Source organism: Triticum aestivum, chromosome 6D, assembly GCF_018294505.1.
Source record: "Triticum aestivum cultivar Chinese Spring chromosome 6D, IWGSC CS RefSeq v2.1, whole genome shotgun sequence".
NCBI lineage: Eukaryota > Viridiplantae > Streptophyta > Magnoliopsida > Poales > Poaceae > Triticum > Triticum aestivum.
The window spans coordinates 467,053,591-467,076,436 of NC_057811.1; the positions used below are offsets into that span (position 1 = coordinate 467,053,591).

The window sequence follows — 22,846 nt, forward strand, 5'->3', positions numbered from 1 at the left end:
CTACTGACTCGAGCCCCTCGTTTTTATTTAGTTTGTGTGCAAGTTTTTTTTCCTTTTTAGTTTGCGTCAAAGCCTTTTTCCCGATCTCTTTCGATATCGTCCCTTGAATTTCATCTTTGCACACTACCGATGCATTAAATACCCCTTCCATTGCATACTCAACTTCCCCTCTCCTTCCTCCTCAGTCTCTCACCCCCCCCCCCCCAAGACGGCAATATGTACCAACGGAGAGCCACCTGTTTTCTCGTCCTCGCCATCGTCCTCCTTCTCCCGCCCCTGCCAGCTTCCTATCCATGTGTGGCCGCCGCACATGGCCCACTGCATCATGCTCCAGGTACATATATTTCCCTTTGGTTGTTTTCGGATTTGTGCTTCGTTCTTTGTATGTATAGATGGGCCCGTCGATGTAATTATGGTGATGATGCTAGGTGGTGACGCTGGTGCGTGCGGTCAAACTGACGGCCTGCATCGTCAAGGGGGAAAGGTGTCAGGGATGGGAGCCGCGAGGCGCTTGGGACGGAGGATACCGCTGAAGGACCCTCCCTCGCCAATCCCTAATGAAAACTCGGGGGTGGTGATTCCCTTGCCGCCGCCGCCACCGCTGCCGATCAATTGATAAGTGTTTGGAGTCTGGGTACGAGCATATGCCATGGTGACTTCCGTGCACCTCTGGTCTCTTCCTAATGTGTTAGAAGAATAATCTTGCTGCTGTGAAATAAGTTGTCATGCTTCAAAGTCTTAAAATGTATTGTTCACTTCTCTATATCAATTTGGACTTCTGAGGTAAATGGCGGAAAAATAAATTTAATATAGTCAGAGGCAAGTTGTCTCTAAGATCAGGTCGACTAGATAGTAATAAGTTAATTATAGCATACATATATAATTTTCCTGTGTGGAACATTTTTTTTTGGTAATGATGAACATTAAACTAGCGGGCACGTGATGATAGCTGACAATCTGTAATCATTGTCCAAGAACCATCGTACACAGAAAAATATTTTCAAACTTTACGCTATCTTATATTATTTGTATCGGCTCTAGAAAAAAAATCAAGGAGATTGAGAAAACCATTAAAACATTAATCAAATAATAGTAATTTGACGAATATGCAATCCATTTTACATCATGTGTATATCTTACCAACGTTTTTGCGTTTAATAAAAATGAAAAAAAAAGCTCAATCTGTGAAGAAGTAATGGATCTCAAAGTTGAAGATAAAAAGATTGTAGTAATTAGCATATATTTTTTTCTTCCCTTTTATTGTGGCGCTTTTAAGATGCGCTCCCTCCGTATCAAAAATAAGCGTCGCTGATTTAGTACTAGTACAAATAGAGGGATTAATTAATTGAGGAAGTAATCATTTAATTCCTTAATTATGTAATGTGCAAAGTCCGTATATTGAGCTTACAAAGGAATTAATTGATTCTTATTACCTCCCAAGAGGTTAGACACATACGAGCCATTGGATAGGGCAAAATTAATGGCTCATATTAACTTGGACCATCTTTAAAAAAATCATTTCATAAATGAAAAGATGCCGCTGCATGCCTCGCTTACTCACGGGTGCATCACGAGGGAGCCAGCACAGGAAGAAACGGCTGCGAATGCTTCGAGGCAATATCCAGCGCCCCTGGTCGAGGATTCAAGTGAAAACACCACACCCGTACGTCGAGCAGCCCACAATCTCACACCCGCAGGCAGAGATAGTCACAGTCTCTCAGGGAGCAAACAGTGTCTCAGTGGAGTGCTTCCTAGCTTACTCGAGCTGTGAACCCGTGATCTCGCCAACTGAAGCCGTCCCTGACTGTGATCCGCCCACACGGCTTGATGGGCCGAAGGATGGCCACCTGGTTGCTCGTCGCCGCCGCCGTCATCCTGCCCCTGCTGGCGGCCGCCACGCATCGCCTGCCGCGGCATGCTCCAGGTACGCACGATCGAGTGCCAAGAGATTTCAGTTACGTGTGAATGGGTGATTGATTTGATTTCGGTATTGATGGTGCTAGGTGATGGCTTCGGCGCGTGGGGTCGACCGGAGGGGCTGCGCCGTGGAGGGACGGTGCTGGGTGTGGGAGCTGCCAGGCGCCTGGGCCAGAGGACGCCGGTGAAGGCGCCTCCCTCGCCGGACCCCAATCCCGGCAAGGGCACGTCGACGCGTCGGCTGCCCACGCGCCTCCCCTCTCCTCCCTCCATCAAAGAATAGTCTTGGACGGTTTCTCAACAGCATGCAGAATAATGAAAACGGCAATAGATAACCATTGCCAAAATAAACTATCTTCCCTTTGTTTTGTCAAGCACATTTCTAAGTCATCTCATAACAGTGCAGAGTTTTTCCAAAAGATCTGGATCTAAAGCGACAATCTCCTCTTCCTCCTTAATTCCGACAGTCAGCACCCATTTCATGACACGAGTGTCACAAAAAACTACTCGTGTGATCTGATCCATCCTCTCCCTCTCCCTCTCCCTCCCCCCCCCCCCCCCCCCCCACGTGTTGCGCGATTTTCTCCATGCCCGCCCTCTCTCCCGCCTTTTCTGACTTATGAACCCTCCGACCCCCAATCCGATGACTCTTAAACGACTATGCATCGGGCGGTTCGTTTTCTCTCGATACAACCATCTCTATCACGCAATAGGTCCCGACACGCATTGGGGAATAAAATTCTCGTTTGTAATGACCTCGTGCATTTTGTATTAATTAATTAGCAACAAACCAATGTCACAGAACAACAAATCAAAAGAACGACAACATTGGCGATGAAGGAACACATTGCAAATCGATTGTTGTTAGGTTACAAATCCTCATTACGCTATATTCTCGATTTTCTTCAGTTTTGTATTTAGGGTTACAAACACAAATTAAAGAGTAGTTGGCTTGATTGTATTCGTAATCCAAGAATCTAACGTAATTAACATGTCCCCGTTTGAGATAGCCAGACATACCTTTTTTGAGGAATGCTTCAAAGAGGGGTAGAGTGTACGTAGGGCTTATTTTAGAAAAAAGAATCAACTCACTATATAGAGAAAACTGCACATATTGTACAAACCCAAAGGGCCATAAATGCATCGTTATTAAAAGAGAAGGTGTAGAACCCCAACAACATGGAAACACCTAACAAAACTAGGCAACGCGGTCCAACAAAAACCATGTAGGTGTCCTAGCATCTCACTAGCTAATACTCCCTCCGGTCCTCTTTACTTTGCGTCTAAGCTTTTTCCGTTTTTCTCGTATTAGTCTGTGCGGTGGGAAGCTTTGTCATTCTTTCCTGTTTTGCCTCTAATTATTTGCTTTGCATGCAACTGTTCGCATACGTTTGGGAGCCAGAGGCGCACTATGTGGCCAATCAGTTTGCATGCGGGACTGTGCACGGGAGGTTATGGGTGCATGCGGCCTGGTAAGCATGCGTGGACCATGCGTGGGAGTAAAATAGGGCTGCATGTAGTTTGCATCAGTAAATAACTACTCCCCCCCTCCTAAATATTTGTCTTTTTAGATATTTCAACAAGTGACTACATACGGAGCAAAATGAGTGAATCTACCTCTAAAATATGTCTACATACATCCGTATGTGATAGTCCATTTGAAATGTTTACAAAAACAAATATTTAGGAACGGAGGGAGTAGATAGGAGGCGCGGCTTGCCGCGCATTGCCCGCCGAACGGCGGGGCAAGGGACAGGAAATTGAGATGTTAATGGAGATGACCTTAGCGCCTGTAAACATACACCATAACGTTAATTGTTTAGAGCTAATAAAGTTTTAATGTAAAATGCATGTAGTTACATATAGGAATTACTCTATCTGGTATACATAGAGAGATAATATGATCACAATACATCGATTGTGTGACAACAAGTCTGGTGGAGCTACAAAAGTGTGGGAACCTCAGTTCATGAAGGTTCGATGTAAAGTAGCATAGCAGAGGGGTTCCATGTAGACATACACAGTAATTAATTTATTTCACGTTCATAGGGAGTTGATATGATCACAATACATACACGGGGCAAGAACAGGTCATGTGGTGTTATAAAAGTGGTGGAGCTGATATGATCACAATACATACACCGGGCAAGAACAAGTTATGTGGCGGTACAAATGTGTCTGATCCTAAATCCATTAAAGTTCGAGGCAGTGCTTTCCTCCATTCCGTTGTAACGATGGTGGGAAGCTGGAAAAACAACCGACCGTATTAACAGCGGTATGTAAAACTAAATAAGATGGTTGATCAAGCAAATCATGCCTACCTGCAAGGCCGTGTGTTTATTTTTTATTTGCCAACAAAAGCAATGTCAAAATCACAGCTAGAACTAAATCAAACAAGAAAGAACGGGTCAAAATAAAGGCCTACCCACAGATCGACCATCGCCAACAACAGATCCGACGCAGCAACGGCAAGAACAAGCGACCTGCAGGCAATGAGATCTGAAATAAATTAGACACGAACAATCCAATTGAAAGAGAGCACACCCGGCGCCAAAGGTTGAAGTGCAGGTCTTCTTTACAAGGCTGAACTGAACATTTAGATTTTTTGCTCAATCAAATGTACTTTTTAAAAATCATTTTGCATATGGTTGACTGAGAAACAGTATACGTTCTTCTCCTCTACTGCAGTTCAGAACATTAAGAATGATGAAACAGAGAGAGATGAGGAGAGACACACATACCTGGTAACAGCAGCCTCCTTCGGTGCCTTATCCAAGGCAACGCGGCCCTCTTCTGCGGCCGCTCGTGACGGGGTCGGTAATGGAGGAGACGGCCCCGTCCGACAGAGGCATGGATCCGCCTCCAAGGAGGCGCAGCCCTCCTTGTGCCTCCTCCAGGACGGCGCGGCTCTGCTTCTGCATCACATGACTATACATGTGTTCTGCAGGTATATGAGGGGCGCAACACACGTAGATTCAACGCATTGTCCGTGAAATTTCTTTTTTGTGGCTGATATGCTTTGGCTGTGCTGGGGCAGGTCAATGGAGACAGAGACGTCCAGGTCGTCGCTGCCTATGTTGGTGAAGGTGAACTGATGGGTTGTGCCACCAGTTATTTCTATGGCTCGCTCAAGTATGAACTATTTGCTAATGGTGACACAGATGGGAGATAGCTCTGATTCAAGGAGAGGTAAAATATCCATATCGGTACGCTATGGGTCATGAAACTGAGTACCTAACAGGACCATGAAATGAGAAAGAGCTGAAAACTAACTAGAGGAAGGCCCTTCACCAGCAGGTCATCATGTGTTGGTACCTTGAGAAACGAGGCAGCCATTGCAGAGGATTTGTCATCCATGGCGGCGCCTGACCTGGGATGGTAGCTTCATGGAAGCAAGAGGGGAACCTATCTGGAAACACTGTATGCAAGGGGAGGGTCCTTTAGCCCATGCACTTCTTGTGACTTCCGGTCCGCTTCTGCATAGGCTGGGAATCTCTTGTTTTGTACAATAAGTGGACTGTAAAAGAACTGAATTGTTGTGGAGTCGGCTCATGAAAATAATAGTGTTGATAAGTTAAATGCGATGGGAAATGCAAGCGGTGAATTGCCAACGATGTTTCTGATTCAATAAAACAGTTCATGGTAGTCAAGACAAGGGATGTCATAGTTTAGTATCAATGCAACTATATACATAATTAACCGAGTTAGGACCGACTTTCTATAAGATACAAGTATAAGGAGGAAATTCAGATTATGGAAAACAAAATTTTAATTTATAACCAAACCATCCTAGATGGTAGATGAACCTGGAGCGTCACATGACAGAAGATAGTGAAGCGCGTCAAACAAAGGCACGTAGAATGAACGAAAAGAAAACATGCTTATGATAATTTAAGGAATGATCAGGAAAAGGCCAATGAGCATAGGGCACATAAAGCGATGAGTACAAAGTACAAACTATAAAGCAACATTCAACTCCAAGAGAAAGACATCATCTCCAAGCAGGTAAGCATTCACTAAAGCATAAGAAAGGGTAGACATCTCATGTTCTCCACTATAGCAGAACAAGTGCTAAGCACTAAGAAGCCAACAGGAGCAATTTATTTAGCGACAAAACATATATGTTCCTACACCATTAGCAAACATGAAAAAAGAACACAAATTCTGAGAGGGCAATACCCTGGAAGTGTAACCAATATTTTTTATGGAGCCCACTGCTAATCATACCAGGTGTTCAAAAAAGTGCACAAGTTCAGGATCGTTAATGAATAACGGTCAAAGGGGCAAACTGCAATGTGAGAAAACCTTCAATGTCGTTCCGGTAAAGGAACTACAAATGAAGCAAAATATCATATTTATTAAAAGTGCATAGGTCTCACAAAAAGTTTTTCTTTAACACTACAAATAAGAACATTCGCTCAGAAGCAACACAATGGACAAGCAGACATAATATCCAGTAGATCTATCTAGAAATTTTCTTATAAGAAAACTAAATTTTCTTCTCATGCCAAATATTGAAGTGTGGGTCTTCTTCTGAAGGGTTGACTGAACATTTATAATTTTTGCATATGGTAGATTGAGAAGCTTTTTCAAGAAAGTACCTTGCTTGAAGTTAAATAGGTTCTGAACTATAGCTATCCTTGATCTTTTGGCTAGTCCATCCAATAAGCATCTTGTAGTACATGTTAGTTGGAATGGTTAAACCTGTAGAATATAATCTCAAATAAATCACACAGTTCATAAAATCAAGTTAAAGTTTGACCCAAAAAACACATACCAGCAGAGAAATAAATAGGAATCTTCAAGTTCATCCTTTCCCAAATTAGAAGGATATTAGGCCTCTAGGGATCAACATCACCTCCACCGCCTCATGCCAAATATTAATTCAATCTCTGAATAAAAGGAAAAAAAACATAAGTTTTCAGTGGTTATGAACACCTTACAATTGCTGTATAATTTACATCATCTGTACTGCAGTAGAGGAAAAGAACATCCAAACTAAAGTGTCATACTATTTTATATGAGGGAAGGCCAAAATTCTCAATGTGTATTTTCCCTAAACTTCTTAACCGGGTAATTAAATTTTTTTTAACTGGGCTCATATAGTGCACAAGTTCGAATTGAATCTTGGTACTACATCATACTGGCTGAAAATAGTGACTGTCATTTGTAGATTTGCTTTTTATTAATTTGGAATGACAGTTGTGCCTATAGCTGACTCAGATCTTAGTTGACTCCTTAATTTGAGGATACTGAATCCATTTTTCGAGCACATGGTACTGTATTACACAATGGATGAAGTTTTCTGCTTGCAGTACAACAGAAACAGAGTAAGGCAACGAAGCAAAAAATATATACAAAAGGCAAATGAGTATGAAATTAATTTTGTAGTACTAATCATCATTGTTTATAAGGCGGTAAGGCGACCTAAGGCGAGCACCACCCGCTCTAGTACCCAGGTGATGCCTAAGCGCCTAAGGCGGGCATGTTTGTAAGGCGTTGCCAGGGCGCCTTATATCGTCTATAAGCGTCGAAGGCAGGACACCTAAAAAAAATCGCTAATCACTATTTAAATATCTAAATTATGTCAGAATTGAAAATACCAACCGAGATCACCTCCAGCACAAGGAGCCCAACGCCAATCACTTTGATTGTGGTGTAAATGTACATTAGTACCATTTTCCTACCAACCTAATTTAGCTAGAAACTAAATCACTAGCTAGAAGCCAGGGTAAAAATTACTGAAGCAGCAAATATGAAACAAGCAATAAACAGATGACGAAACCGCTCCGCAAACGAAAGATGTTGTGAGACAAGGACAGATGCTCATAGTAGATATGCAGGAAGGCGAAACCGAAATAGGATCAACATGGCCTACGAGAGGGAAAAACAAAGTCATGACAAAATAGCTACACACCCGCAAAGAGTATGATAACCTTTCAAGGAGCACCAGTTTGAACAAATGCATAAAACAAAGGATGACAACGATTCACAAAGTGCAGAAAATGAAATGGAAAATATACGAAAACTACAAAGGCAAAAGGAATCATGTCAAATTTATATTAACTATAAGATCTATGAATATTGAGTAGATGCTGCCACCTCGTTAAAGGACATAGATCGGTCCTCATAGGATCCTGGGTGGAGGCATGGCATGGAAGGCCGAACTCTAGTGCACCAACTCTAGGGCACCATGGGTTGCATCTGGAAGGGCCAGGGGCATGAAGCAGGAGCATGCCATTAAATCTGAGCATAAAAAGTCTAGATGTCAAAACAGAACTTACTTTTCCAATCTGCTATACATTTGTAAACTCAAGAATGTTCCAAAAGAATTATGGTTCTAACACAAGAAAAGGAGTAGGCCTTATTGTGTTTTCAGATAAATCAAAGCAATACATAATTCCTTAGATAATAAAGTGGAACTCCACCAAGACATGAAGCGGGCATAAATCAGAATTGCAGATGATAAAATACAGAATGTGCTTGTGTATTTCATTTATAGAGAAAACAATTCTAGGAATGCAATTTTCTAATGCTAAAATAACATTGATAGCATAAGAAGCTACATATCAAAATAGCTGGACGAATTTTAGCCAAGGACGAGATGCAAAAATTAGTGAGCACTGGCAGCTAACCAGGCAATGGAAGGGAGAACCTTATATCACCTTGAGTAGGGCTACTTTCAAGAAGAATGTTGGTTATTCTGAACTAAGCAAGGTTAACCCTTACACGAATCAAGAACTGAGATGACCACAAGAAACCTGGAAAGCCTAAACCTCTCCTTCACAACAAAGCCATACCAAAAGCACATCGATCTACCCGGTCAAGAGCACCAATTAAACGGTCCACGCTAACTATCAAGAACACAAAAGCATGCAGCAGCGTGCCATATCATTTACTACTACAGAACAATATCAACATGAACTTGGAAAATCAAATCAACTATATCTATTTTGGCTTTCATCTCTCACCAGATCCATTTACTCATCTAAGAATACCAATCAAAAGGGGCACACTAAAATAGCAAAGCATCTCGTGGGGTACTCTTAATTATCATATGACCTCAAGAAACCTGGCAGGACTAACCCCCTCCTCAACAACAAAGCCATACATTATAAAAAAACCTAGCTAGATCCAATGCTTCCTGGACAACAAGGTACCAACACAAGAAGACAACTCCAAAATTCCCCTTCCTTGGAACCTACCCTAGAGCACTAAACGAAGAAGAAACCACACCCCCTTTACATAGACCTAGCCATCCTTCATGCAAAAAGGAACAAAATCACCAACATTCAATCCACAGAGGAACATCAATTGCAGGACCTACCAAGATGCAGAAAAAGAACAACAGACATAGATCTACACTACACACAAACAAGTAAAAAAGTACTTTTGGCCTTTACCACGTCGCTGCCAAACAACAAAAGGCCTCACTGGCCAGCCTACACATTGACACGCACGACACGATATGATACATGTAGTGCTAGAACAAAAGAGAAGTGAAAAGTGAAAAGGAGGAGGACAAGGATTGACCCGCAGATCCATGAACAGAGGTGCAGGGGGGTCAGGTCGAAGGAGGCGCCGGTGACAATGCACGGATCTGCAAGGAAAACAAGCCACAAATCAAAGACAAGCAGTAGCCTGTGGCCAAGAACAGGGCAGAATAGGCACATACCTACAGATCGATGACCAGAGCAGCAGATCCAGCGGAGCGGCTGGATTTTGATGGGACCTGCAAGCAAATGAGGAAAGGCACATCAACAGGCATCACGCCGCAGCGAGGCCATCACAACACCCAGCCCACGACTCCAGGCGCAGGCAGCCCCAATGCTCGCCCAGCAAGCACCACAATACCGAGATGAAGAACAAGGAGGAGCAGGATCATCAAAGAGCGAAAGAAAGGAGAAGAACAAAAGGCAGGGGCTGATGCGAGGATAAGGATCGAACGAGAAGAGCAGCTTCCCAGTGTACCCATGCTTGGCAGCGACGTGGAAGGCGCCGAGGTCGAGTCAGGAGCGGAGCGTGGCGGCATCGAGCGGGGGGAGGAGGCGCACGACCTCGAGCGCGTCACCCTTCGCCGCTAGAGCTCGGACTCCCCCGTCTCCTTCTGCGCGGCCACGAGCGCGGCGGTGGAGCCGGAATCCTCGGCGCAGGCTAGGAGCTCGCGGACGGCGTCGGCATTCACGGATCGGACGGCCGCATAGAGCACCATTGCAGCTGCTTCGCCACGACTCGAGCAGAAGGGAGGGTCGATGGTGATCTTGTGGGGAGGAGGGAGGCACATAGCAGCGGGAGCGGGAGCCGGAGAGAGCGATGGCATAGGAGCGGGAGCGGCGGCGCGAGAAAGGTGCGGGAGAGAGAGAAGTGAGAGGAGACAAGCCCAAACCCTAGCGTCTCTTCCTATTGGGGACAGAGCAACGAATCGGGGCGATCCAAGTGGCGTCGATCCATCCGAAATTCCATCATTGCCCCCGGTGGGAGGCCAAAATTACAGGCGGTGGCACGCATTTTCTACCGCGTAAGAAGCCCACCGGGCACTCTTCTAACCATGGCTGCTGACGGGCACGGCCCACAGGTGACCAGACCCCGCAAATCAGCGACATATGGCTAATACCCACAAGTGAGAAAAAAAATTACCAAACCAGAAAAAATGTCACGCGCGAACTGATGGCACAGATTAGGACACGTGAGCGTGGCTGATCGGATCGGACGGTCAGAATTCCAAATGCCCTGAGAAGCCTCATGTTCCGGCACGAATCAAGAATTGAGATGAGCTGCAGCTTTTTCCATGCAAATAGAGGGGCAGACTAGTCCAAAATCACCCACAAAATTCTTACCTTGGTATGCGGGTCAAGAGTTATACTCAAACTAAAAAGGACCGGAGGGAGTATCACCTATTTCCCCGAAACTGCACCCACAGGCCCACAAAGTTGACCTTTACCAGCATGTACATGCGTTCCAATCATGCTAACATGTGAAACTAGATCTTCGTCACCCAGTAGAATCACTGGTGACCAAAATGAGTACAAAATCGGCGCACCTTCGGACCATACAGCTGAGGATATTGCCCCAGGCTTGCACCATGTGCAATTAGAAAGTATGCTGCCTTATTATATTCTCTAGAACAATGAATGATGCAGAAACGAGAAAAAATAACCAGACAGAGATTTTTATTTCCTGGAAGAGGACACCACTGAGCGATCTATCATGGTCATTATTACTACTGGCTCGCTTCACTAGGAGGGAGTATATTTCGACCATGGCTGCAATCATGCCCCAGCTCTGAGTTGGGGATTCTGAATATGTTGGATATGACCCACACATATAGCCACGGCCTCCCCGAGCTCGTTTTGTACGACAAACCCCAAGTTGCCATGCAAGGCATTATTCGGAGTGCTTTCCATCAACATTGATCTTCAGTGGGTCCCTTCTATTGAGAAATCTTACAAAGAGGCGCATGGTGTACGTACTATTTATTTCCGAAAACAAAATCAACCCACACTATATGTAAAACTGTACCAAAACCCTTAAATGCATGGTTATTAAAAAAGAACGTGTAGAACCCCGATAGCATGGAAACACCTAGCAAAAATAGGCATGCATCGCAGTCTAACAACAACTATGCAGGCATCCTAGCATTGCTCGCCAACTGATATCATCTATGCTCCATGAAACCACAGCCACGAGCCCACAAAGTTGACCTCTACCACCATGCACATCCATCAAAATGTGGGTAAGATGTGAAACTAGCTCTTCGACAACGCCTTCGAGAATGAAGTTGTACCTAAATACCTAATCAGGGTTAGGGTAGATGTGTGTATGATGCTTGGTTGTCTGATGTTTTGGTATCATTGTTTGTGGGCTGGCCAAGGAAATTACAATTTACAAGTGCCTAATTTTGCCTTAGAATTACTTATTTATTATTTTTATACAGGTCCTCGATATTTGGAAAATCTTTCATTCGGAATCTTATGACCAGCTTTTGTAGACATTTAAGGGGTGGTTTTCTATTCACTTTGAAGCAGCCTACGTCATCTTCTGAAACCTCACAATCATCCTAACCTACACTAGTCAAAAAGCAAGTAGGTCCACGTATGATCAAGCTATGTCGTTGGCCTAAAAGGCGGGTAGCTTGAACTGAGACCTATTCCACTAGGGTTGGACGAACAACAGCCACTGGCGGGATACCTTCGGTCCCCTCGCCTTCTTCAGCCATCTTGGTGGCGAGAGGTGAGAGGACCTCAGATCGTCAAGAATCATATGGTCTTCGTCAGCATCTACCGGTGCTCGTTGTATTTTTGCGAAGAAAAACACAACATCCTTATTTGGCGATGCCATGGAGCCGAAAAGGTTTGTGTCCTTGCAGAGTTGATTATTCAGATCGACTAAGTTTACTTTAGTGTGCCCTGTTGATTTTGCTGCTTTGGTTCTTCGTGGAGTTAAAATCTTTCCTCGACAGTATGGTGAGGATCTTGCGGTTCGACGTCCTGCACTTCTAGGGAATCATCCCCAACCCAAGTATGTTCATCGCTTATGGTTTCCCATCTTTTTAGATGGGCGAGTCAAGGGGCTTTAAGAAACCTTTATTGATAACCAAGTTTGTGCGGGTAAACGAGCGGCGTTATCGTTGTTCCGCTTCAATCGCAGTCTCTTTACTAAAAGTCTTGGCACTATTTCATCTTGCAAAGATTGACACCATATAAAACAGATTTCATTGTAATTCTTAGTTGTACGAGTTACTTCGTAATTTCTTGTATCTTGGATCCAAAACATTGGACCTGCAATATTGCCCAGTGTGAATGAAATTACAGGTATTTCTCATAAAAACATGTGCGCAAATAGCTATATGGGGTAAGTGCGTATTAAAAGAAAAAAGGTTAGTAATGGAACTTCAATAATATCACAACATCCACACATAGAGTGCAAAAACAACACCACAAACGACGTAGAATATTCTTTTTCTAAACATGCATTTGATACGGTTGTACCATGTTAAACATTTAGTAAATACATGATAACAGTTTTTAATACATGATGAGTAGTTTTTCATACACTATGAATAAACCATAACATTTCAAAAATTTCGAATATTCTTTTAATAAGTCAAGAACATTTTTTAATACACGTTAACATTTTTAATACACATGGTGAATATAATTTTAATACACGATAAACATTTTCATAATACATGATGAACCCTTTCAACACATGGTGAACATTTTTTAGATACTTCATGAATATTGACACAATGAACATTTTAATACATGGCAAACTTTTTTATAATAAATATGTATTTTTTTAGTTGATGAATATTTTTAAGTACGAGAAGAATAGATTTAATTAAGTGGCAACTTTTTTAATACTTGACGAATAATTTTTTTAAACACAATGGCCATTTTATTAAATATTAAGCATTTCTAATACACAATGAACAATTTAAAAGTACATGGTGGACCTTTTTAGTAAAATGTAAACAAACCAGTTTTTAGTACACGATGAACACTAATTAATAGACAAGGATTTTTAATATAAATAAGAACATTTTAAGTAAAGCATAAACATTTTTTAATACACAATACGCAATGAATGTATTTTTAATATACACCATAATTTTCTTGGTTACACTGTTAACATTTTTAAACACATGGAAAAACCTTTTTTTTAAATATGGCCCATATATTTTAGTATCTGATGAAGAAAAATAACCAGAAGAAATGAAAAAAGAAAAATGAAAGAAATATAGGAACAAGGAAAAGGAGAACTAAACAAAAAAGAAGAGAGATAAAAGATGAGGAAGAAGAAAAGGAACGAAATAAAAAAGGTAGAGAACCCAAACAAAAAATAGATAAAGAACAGACAGAAACACCAAAAAACCAAACCAACCTGGTTCACGGAAAACATTTAGAAAACAGCGGTAAATACCCATTCAGAGAATAGATGGTGAAAAGTCATCAATTATTTGCCTGGTTATCCCTAGGTTTTAGAGAACTTTTTTGCACCACTTTTTGCGTGAAAAAATAATGCTTCCATGAGAAGCACAAATTTCCTTTTAAAAAAAATAGATGTGAAAACTTATGGACATTATTTTAAAAGCAATGAACATTTTTTAGTTTCATGTTTCATTTTGAAATTTCCACATGAACATTTATTTCTAATATTTTTTTAAAAATATGTGAACTTTTTAGATTTATGAACATTTATAAAACTAGGACAATGCCCGTGCGTTGCCACGGGGCAATAAAGACAAAGACACTGATCAATATTGTGTGTCATCTCCTTCTTCTTAGTATATCATCATCGCTCTTGTTTTTTGTTTTTGTTCTAAAGTTGTAGAGAAAAACAAAACTTACATGTGTTGATAACCCCTCAAATGTTCTTGTCCTTGCAATTTGCCTATATTAGAACACACCAATTATCGGATTAGAAGAACCGCGCAACTAATGAGCCATGGAAAATTGATTTGGAGAACAGGGATCAGGCCGACCTTAACGGAACATGGACCAAGCTGTAGTGTTCTACCTTTCCTGTGGTCCTCCTTGGTTGGTAGTGATGGTCCTCCCCAAGTCCTTAGTCACTTTTGTATCAACAGGTGCATTTTTGTTCTCTTTTCTGAATTTACAGGCTAAATAAACATTTGCAGGCTGTTTCTATTTGCAACAACAGTTCCTATTGCCTAATGAAAAGCTAGAACAATCATATTGAAGGTCAAACTGAGCCTGCAAATAATAATATGAAATTACTATTTTTGACATAGAAAGGGTTGGATCTGATAGTAGCATACCCATTTTTTTACTGGAAGAACATATCGGGTATGGCCACCAAAAAGAATATCAAAATAGCTAGCATTTAGTTTAAACATGACAAATGTTGTGACTTCTAAGCTGCTACAACTTCCTTCTATTTGGTGTCTTGGGTATGAGTAAGAAAAATGTTCGGTCTGAAAAGACATAAGGTAAATGAGACCAAAAAATTATACATATAATGAAATAAGACTGGAGAAGAAATATGTCCTTTAATCGTATGCACAGAGGCATACAGCCATTTCACTAAACGTGTACTGATCTGTTCTTCCAAATTGTCTACAATGAATTCAGTACTCATCTGAATGACTTTCTTTCTTTGTCTCTGTAGAGAGAATTCATAACTCATAAATTGGACGTTTGACACCAGCAACGAAAGAGTGGCTCACCATTCTTCAGCGATTCCTCCCTATATGGATATCATGCGGCGATGTAGCAGACATAGTAAGACCCACCTAATCAACTATCAGATCTGGACGCTGCTTCAGATATGATTCCCTTGACAAGAGCCCCATGGGCTTGCCATTTGAGTGCTGTGTCAACTATCAAAACTTCAAAACTATCAGATTCGTACAAACAAAAAAGGATTTCCTGCAAAAAACAGGATAGGTAGAACATGAAGCAACTTACACGCATGATCTCGAGAGGATGTTGGCAGATAGCATCTTCCCTGCTGCTGCCGCCGCAGCCGACCGGCTCAGTCGCCGAAAGCCGTAACGATGCCTCCCACCTCGGCCTCCTCCATTCGGCAATGACGATGCGAGGTGGGGCTAACAAGATGTAGGTTTTTTTGGGGGCAAACTCAGATTGGGGAACCACAACGATCAGGAGCAGCGTGTCATTGGGGATGAGGGGAAGACGGTGGTGGCGCTGCGAGGACGAATTGATGTAAGATGCTAGGGGAGGACGAACTGAGTGGGAAGGAGATGATCGGGGCGTGGCCAGCGGCCGGATCGACAGCGTATGGGCCTGACGAGACGACCCGGCGGCGACGGCCATGGGAGGCCAGGAGGTCTCGCCCACACTATCCTCGAACCCATGGGCCAAGTTCCTCCGGACGGCAACGTCCAATCCCTAGGATGCCCGAGTCCGTGACCTCAGAACGTTGCCAATCTCCCCTGCTGCTTGTGAGATGGAAAGGAGAGGTGGTGGGTTGCGCTCATCGCGGTGTCGGCGACTCTGGCGGCAGCCAAATCGGCAGGAGATAGAATCAACCCGTGGATTCAGGAGATGAGTGAGGGGGGAATTGATCAAAGGTTCTAAGAGGAAACAAACTAACGTGGGACAGGAGGCGTTCAGGGGTGCGGGAGCCGGGAGGGCGAACGAAGTGCAACGAGGGTCGGACGAAAGAACGACGCAATAGGGGAAACGGTACCTTACGTTTCTTTAATAGTAGTATATAGAGATAGAGATAGAGGTAGAGATAGAGATTCACTTTGAAATCCATGGTAAATTTTGAATACATTATTTTGTTTCAAATCTAGCAAAGACGCCAACACAATACGTATGATAAAGTTGAGAGACGTGAAGGTCATTAAGGTGAAGGGAAATGACATTCACATGTTAATTAGTAAAGATGACAGCACAATACGTACTCTATGTATGCTTAATCCACAATCCTCTTTTTTTTTTACAAACACATGTAATTTTATTCATACTCATAACAATTACAGGTATACTGATTTGGATCGAAAATCCCATAAAACAAAAAGTAACTCATATGACTAAGAATTACAATGAAATCTCTTGAAAACACCTTCTTCGTAGTATCATTCTCTGCTAGAAGAAATACTTTAAAGACTTCGGTAAAGAGGCTGCAATTGAACTGGAACAACGATGTTATCACTCTTTCACCTGCCTTGAAAATCGCCTTGAGTCGTTCATCCAAAAAGATGAGAAGCCTTCTGTGTCATGAGGCATCGGCCGAAGTTATATTACATACAGAGAAAACTCAGCCCGCGCCGCATGCATCGGTGTACTAATAGGTCGAGCTTGTGGATGGATCGACAAATTGTAGTGATATGTACTATGTGCTATACAATGGATGACACTATGTCTCGCTTAAAGCGAGAGGGCGACTGGAACCATCACGTAATGCCAGCGCCAGATGGGCCAACCCATCTCGTCTTGTTTTTTTTCTGTTTCTATCTTCACATTTTTTGTTTTAATTTATATATTTATTTTTTACTTTTGTTTACACTTATAAAACCTAAAAATATATATTGCAAATTAATAATATAGGAAAAATTCTAATAACGCATTTGAAAATTGTTAAATATGTATAAAACAATGTTGACAAAAATATAAACAATATGTGTGAAAATTTTGATCACGTATTTAAAAAATTAATCAATCATTTGGAAAAATGTTAATCAAGTATTTGAAATATGTTTATAAAGCATTTGAAAAAATGTAAATGTGCATAGTAACAATGTTGACCATATATTAAAAAATGTCAATCGTTTACATGAAAATGTTAATTAAATATTAGGAAAAAATTAAATGTGTATAGAAAAATGTTGAGCATGTATTAAGAAAATTTTAATATTTTACTAAAAATATTCATAAATCATTTGAAAAACCTTTAAAATGTGTATAGACATTTTTTTGACCATGTATTCAAAAAATACATATCTTGTATTAAAAATGATTATCTTGTATTTGAATAATGGTAAACGTGTCTTAGAAAAATGTATTATACATACCAAAATTTACAATGTCCATGGCAAAAGGTAGGCAGAAAAAATATTAGTTTTGACAAAAATGTTACTCATCTATGTTAAAGAATTAAACCTGTATATAAAAATATTTTTTATGTTTACAAAAAGTGTTGAATTTGTAGTAAAAAAGTTAACATGTGTTGGACAAAAAAGTAAACCAATGAAAATCAACAAAACAAATAGGAAACCTATGAAAAAATCATTTAAAAAACAAAAGAAAATGAAAACCAAAAAAAGTGCAAAATGGAAACAGAGAAAACCGATGAAACCAATAAATAAACAAAGAAAATGACTCAAGAAAGATAACTTTAAAAACAATGAAAACAGAGAAAGAAACAAATAATAGCAAAGAAAATGCAAAAAAAGGCGATGAAATCCAAAAAAGATACGAAGAAACCCAATGAAAAAGAGAAGAAAAATCGAATAAAAAATAATAGCAAAGAAAAAATAGTAATAACCGAGAAGAAGCAAAGAAAAAACAAAGAAAATACGATAAAAACTAAACAAAGAAACGAGGACATAAAAACAAAGAAAGCAATGCAAAAGAATGAAAAAATAGTGAAAATCCATAAATAAAGAAAAAAACAAAGAAGACCATAAAAACTAGGAAATGAAGAAAATAAAAGAAAAATGAAGAAACTAAGAAATAAAGATAAACCAGTAAAAATCAAGAAATAAACAAAAAAAGATAACGAAAATGAAGAGAAAGAAAAGAAAAGCATGTAAAACCATTAGAGATGCAAAGAAAACCGTTGAAAAAGAAAAACTGTAAGAACTGAAGAAAAATGACCAAAAACAAAGAGAACCGAAGAAGAAGCGGAATAATAATGAAAACCGATGAAAGAAACAGGAAAAACCGGATAAGAATTAAAGAAACTGAAAGAGAAATGGGAAAATGAAAAAAAAAACACAGTAAACCACGTCGAACAACACACAACCAGCTAACGGCCTAGCGCTAAACCAGAGCCTAACCAGTACTGTATGGTCGTTGAGAAACCTCAAGCAAGATGGAACGAAGTCTCACTATAGGCGAGATATAGATATCGCGCTATGCAACGAGTGAATTTGTTTTTATTTTGAAAGATCCAACAATTGCTGGGCTTTGATTGATCATTAGCAGGAAGGAAAAAATAACAAGGTGTGGTGGATCCTAGGATCAAAAGGAAGAAAGTGGAAAAACAACAACGAGGCCGGACAAAGTACATGTCCAACATCACTACTAGCAAAACCATATCTCTCACGATGGATCCCCAAAGGGGTTCTCAATGCATTTTGCACGCGTCAGTCAATCGGCCAAAGCTCGAACTTATCAATAATAACCTTGATGATATCCCTTGAGGATGGCAGCTTTTTCCAGAAGGTGCATTTGTTGCGCTCCTACCAAATTTCACAGCAAGTGAGCACCAACAAAGTTCTTGTCCCTTTCTTGTGTCCTAGCAGATGCCAGATACAAGGAGTGAATTTCCTTTGCGCGTTCGAAATCCTGGCCAACTTGTTGTACCATGTATGTGTGCATCAATATTATTTGATCGATCGTGACCATTGCAGTGCTGCTAGTAGGTGGCAACGAGGATCCGTGGGGAAGCCGGGTGCTGCATGAGAGGCGGGAGCGATGTGTGGGAGCCGGGAGGCACTTGGGGCAGAGGGCGCCAATGAAGAAGCCCCCCTCACCCAACCCCAACGGCATGAACACTATGGTGAAGCCTGATTCACCATCCCCGATGTTATTGATCTACTGGGCATACAAGTATGCAGATTTGATGCTCACTTGCCTATTATTTGCAACATTGTATGCATTCACGTGGGACATAGCCGCAAAATATTTTCTTAGGATTATCTCTTTTTTTGGCAAAAATACTCTTAGATCTATTACCCATAGACTAGCAGTACAAGACAACCTTGACAAAGAAAGATACTACAACCAGGTCCCTTGGATGCCTCACTCCTCCAATCTCTTGGATACGCTCATAGTGCATCGCCGCAGCCGCTCCATTAGCTTCCCCGGTGCCAGATTCCAACGAACCTTGTAGTATAACACGAACAGGAAGTCATCACTGCCAAACATCTTGGAGATGAAGTCGTAGTCACCAAATCATAAGCCAAAGAGCTGAGAGCCTCGATGTTGTCCAAGCTGGCACAGAAGCACCAGAGCAGGGTACACCGCTGCTGCCACCTAGGACGAAAACAAACAGTGCCAACTACCCAAAGCCTGAACAAACTCTCGGAGCTTCCCGGCGACACTGAAGAAGCCAACGCCGTAACGCGGGTGAAGCCCGAAGACTGAACAGTCGATGGTACTGTCGTCTCCACCACAACAGCAGCACTATGCCCAACATCCAGAGATTGTTTTATGACGAAGCTGGGGGCGTCGTTGTTGAGGGGGGGGGCAAGGATCGGGCTTATTCCATATGCACTGATGCCACTCCCCCACACCGCCACGGGATAAGCAAGCGCACACCCTATTTACACACTAGAAAACTAGATCCGGGGTTCCCCCACCCGCCCACCGCCGGAGAGGCCGGAGAAGGGGAGGAAAACCCACGGTGGCACCGAGGAACTGAGGGAGCCTTTTCTTCGCCCAGAGCCTAAGTTGAACGACTCCAAACCTTTAGCATTATCTTTGCAAGTACTCCCTCCGTTCCTAAATATAAGTCTTTTTAGACATTTCAAATAGAATACAACATATGGATGTATATAGACATATTTTAGAATGTAGATTCATTCATTTTGCTCCGTATGTAGTCACTTGGTCCAATCTCTAGAAAGACTTATATTTAGGAACGGAGGGAGTACAACGTTGGAGTTGTGTTGTTCTCTGGCATTTCGTATGAAAGATTTTTTTTTCTAGTTTCTCTATTTTTAGTCACCCCTTCTTTTAGGGGGCGAAAAATAAGGTTAATAGTATATCAATTGATTAAATGACAAAGTTTATGGGCCTCTAGCAGGCTAAATTGCATTTTGGTCTGACCTAATCGTGGGCTCGCGGCTTGATCCACTTCGCCGCGTGAGAGATGTGAAGGGGAAGGGCTACATGACAATTGGCAAAGGGAGTGTCTCACCAGGGTGGAACTGCAAGCAACGTACATCTAGCCATGCATGGTCAACACCCGCGAGACGAGCAGAGCCAAAATCGTATCCATGCTACTGGCTGGCAGAGGATTTAAGAGCGTCGCTATCGGACAACGAACAGCTCACAACACACACAAAGCAATCTCTCTCTCGCTGTCTATCCCATGTAGCTACTGACTCGAGCCCCCTTTTTTATTTGGTTTGCGTGCAAGTTTTTTTTTCCTTTTTAGTTTGCTCCCAACCCTCCCCCCTATTTATTCCAATGCCTCCCCTTGTTTTCGGCTTCACAGGCAACCCATGTGTTAACTACTCTGACAATTGTGTATGCAATTTCCTCTCTCTTTTCTCTTCGCCTTCCAGATCTCTCATCGTACCCAAATCTTCCCCTCTAGACGCCATGATCTACCAACGGAGAGGCACATGTTTTCTCGTCATCACCGTCATGCTCCTCCTCCTACCTCTGATGGCTTCCTATCCATGTGTGGCCACTGCACATGACCCACTGCGTCATGCTCCAGGTATATCTATATGCGCAACTGAGTTCCCTTTGGATGTTTTTGAATCCTGGATTTGTTGTTCATATGTATGTATGCGTGCGTTAATGTAATTACTATGATGATGCTAGGTGGAGACATTGGTGTGTGGGGTCGTTCAGATGGGCCACATCATGAAGGGGAAAAGGTGTTTGGGATGGGGGCTGCGAGGCGCTTGGGGCAGAGGAAACCGATGAAGAACCCTCCCTCGCCTGTCCCCAATGAAAACATGGGGGTGGTGTTACCCCTGACACCGCCACCACCGTCGTTGATCAATAAACAGGTGTTGGAGGTCCGGGATACGAGCATGCCATGTTGACTTTCGTGCACCTCCTTATCTGTTGTTGTTGTGTTATAGGAATAGTTTCGCTATTGTGAAATAAGTTGGCATGCTTCAAAGTGTTAAAATATATTGTTTGCTTATGTATACCAATTTGGACTTTTGAGAGAAATGGTGAAAATATAATTTTATTATAGTAGGAGTCAAGTGGTCTCAAGCTTAAGACGTGTGGTCGACGAGGTACTAATAAATTAGTTGTAGCATACATACATAAATTTTCTAAGTGGAACTATTATTTTGCTATTGATGAAAATTAAATCATGTTAAGCTATTTACAATAGCACACACCCCAATGAACTATTTATCTAGTTTAGCTATCTTAGGACTCTAAGCAAATCCATATAATTTGTGTTTCTTCCTTAATTCTATTTTCCTTCCAATACATGCAGTAACTGAAGAGGAGATTGGCCATACATATGACCCACTGCGGATCTCTAGGGGAATGTCATATTTATTAGGCGATAGAGCGATGTGTGGGCCTCAACGATAATTAATGGACTAAAATTGGTGTTGTTAAATAGGAAATTTAGGATGCCTTGGTCCTTCCTATTTGGCCACTTAAATAAACCCAAATACTATATGATCATTTATTTCTCCGTTTGCACGACAATGTATTTCAATTTTTATGTTTAGTTAAGGCGTTGTCGTCCAAACATGCATTCCAATGTACCTTGGACGGGTCTATCAAACAACTAAACATAACCATAATTTGTGCCAAAAGGCGTTGATGACCAAGTCCATTCCAAAAAACCACCAACACATGGTGGACCAAATGCCATCATAGTTCACAAGGGCTTCACGCACTCACGCTGTCACCGGCGGCACCACCATTGTCATCGCCACCATTGCTGCTGCCAGCACATATCTTACCAAGATGTCGCCACGATTAAACTCCCAATATTGCCTTGCCTTCTCGTCCATCTTCCTAGGATCCATCCACATGGTTGCATGTTCCTCGCCCACCCTCTTGTTCCTTTGCTTCTCGGCCGCTAATGCAACTTTTGCTCCTCACTCTCACTCTTTTTCTTTTTCTTCGCGACCTCAATTTCAAGGCTTGTCACCTCAAGTTCAAGTTTTTCTTTCTTCCGCTAGCACCTTTATCTCCTCGGCGATCACCTTTTCCTTCTATTTTGTCTCCTCCATCAATTTCATATCATAGAAACAAGTCATCTTCTCCTCCTCCCGATCGGCCACCAATGCCCTTTTAACATCCACCATTGCAATCAACTCTTCCTTTCCTTGTAAAGAGCTTGAATGACGGGTTCATACTCGTTCCAGGGCACTCCACCCGGCGACGCAAGGTTGACTAGCTCAACATATTATTCCCACCAGTTGCATTGATCTTAGATCACACCCCAATAAGGAGTGAGAAATCCGATTGTGTGGTTGGTCACATTGTTATTGTAGTACTCCTTGATCCTTTGAAAAAATTCTCCTTTGTTTGGTCAGCCCCTAACGTGGCATCGA

The 22,846-nt window shown here is 41.9% G+C and overlaps 2 long non-coding RNA genes across 2 annotated transcripts; both read left to right on the forward strand.

Annotated features, from left to right (window-relative positions):
- Window positions 1-202: 202 nt before the first annotated feature.
- LOC123142038 (uncharacterized) lies at window positions 203-834 on the forward strand. Its single transcript, XR_006470501.1, has 2 exons — window positions 203-334; window positions 429-834. It is a non-coding gene; the product is annotated as an uncharacterized lncRNA (long non-coding RNA).
- Window positions 835-20,749: 19,915 nt separating this feature from the next.
- On the forward strand, window positions 20,750-21,472 carry LOC123142039 (uncharacterized). Its single transcript, XR_006470502.1, has 2 exons — window positions 20,750-21,024; window positions 21,132-21,472. It is a non-coding gene; the product is annotated as an uncharacterized lncRNA (long non-coding RNA).
- Window positions 21,473-22,846: the final 1,374 nt, after the last annotated feature.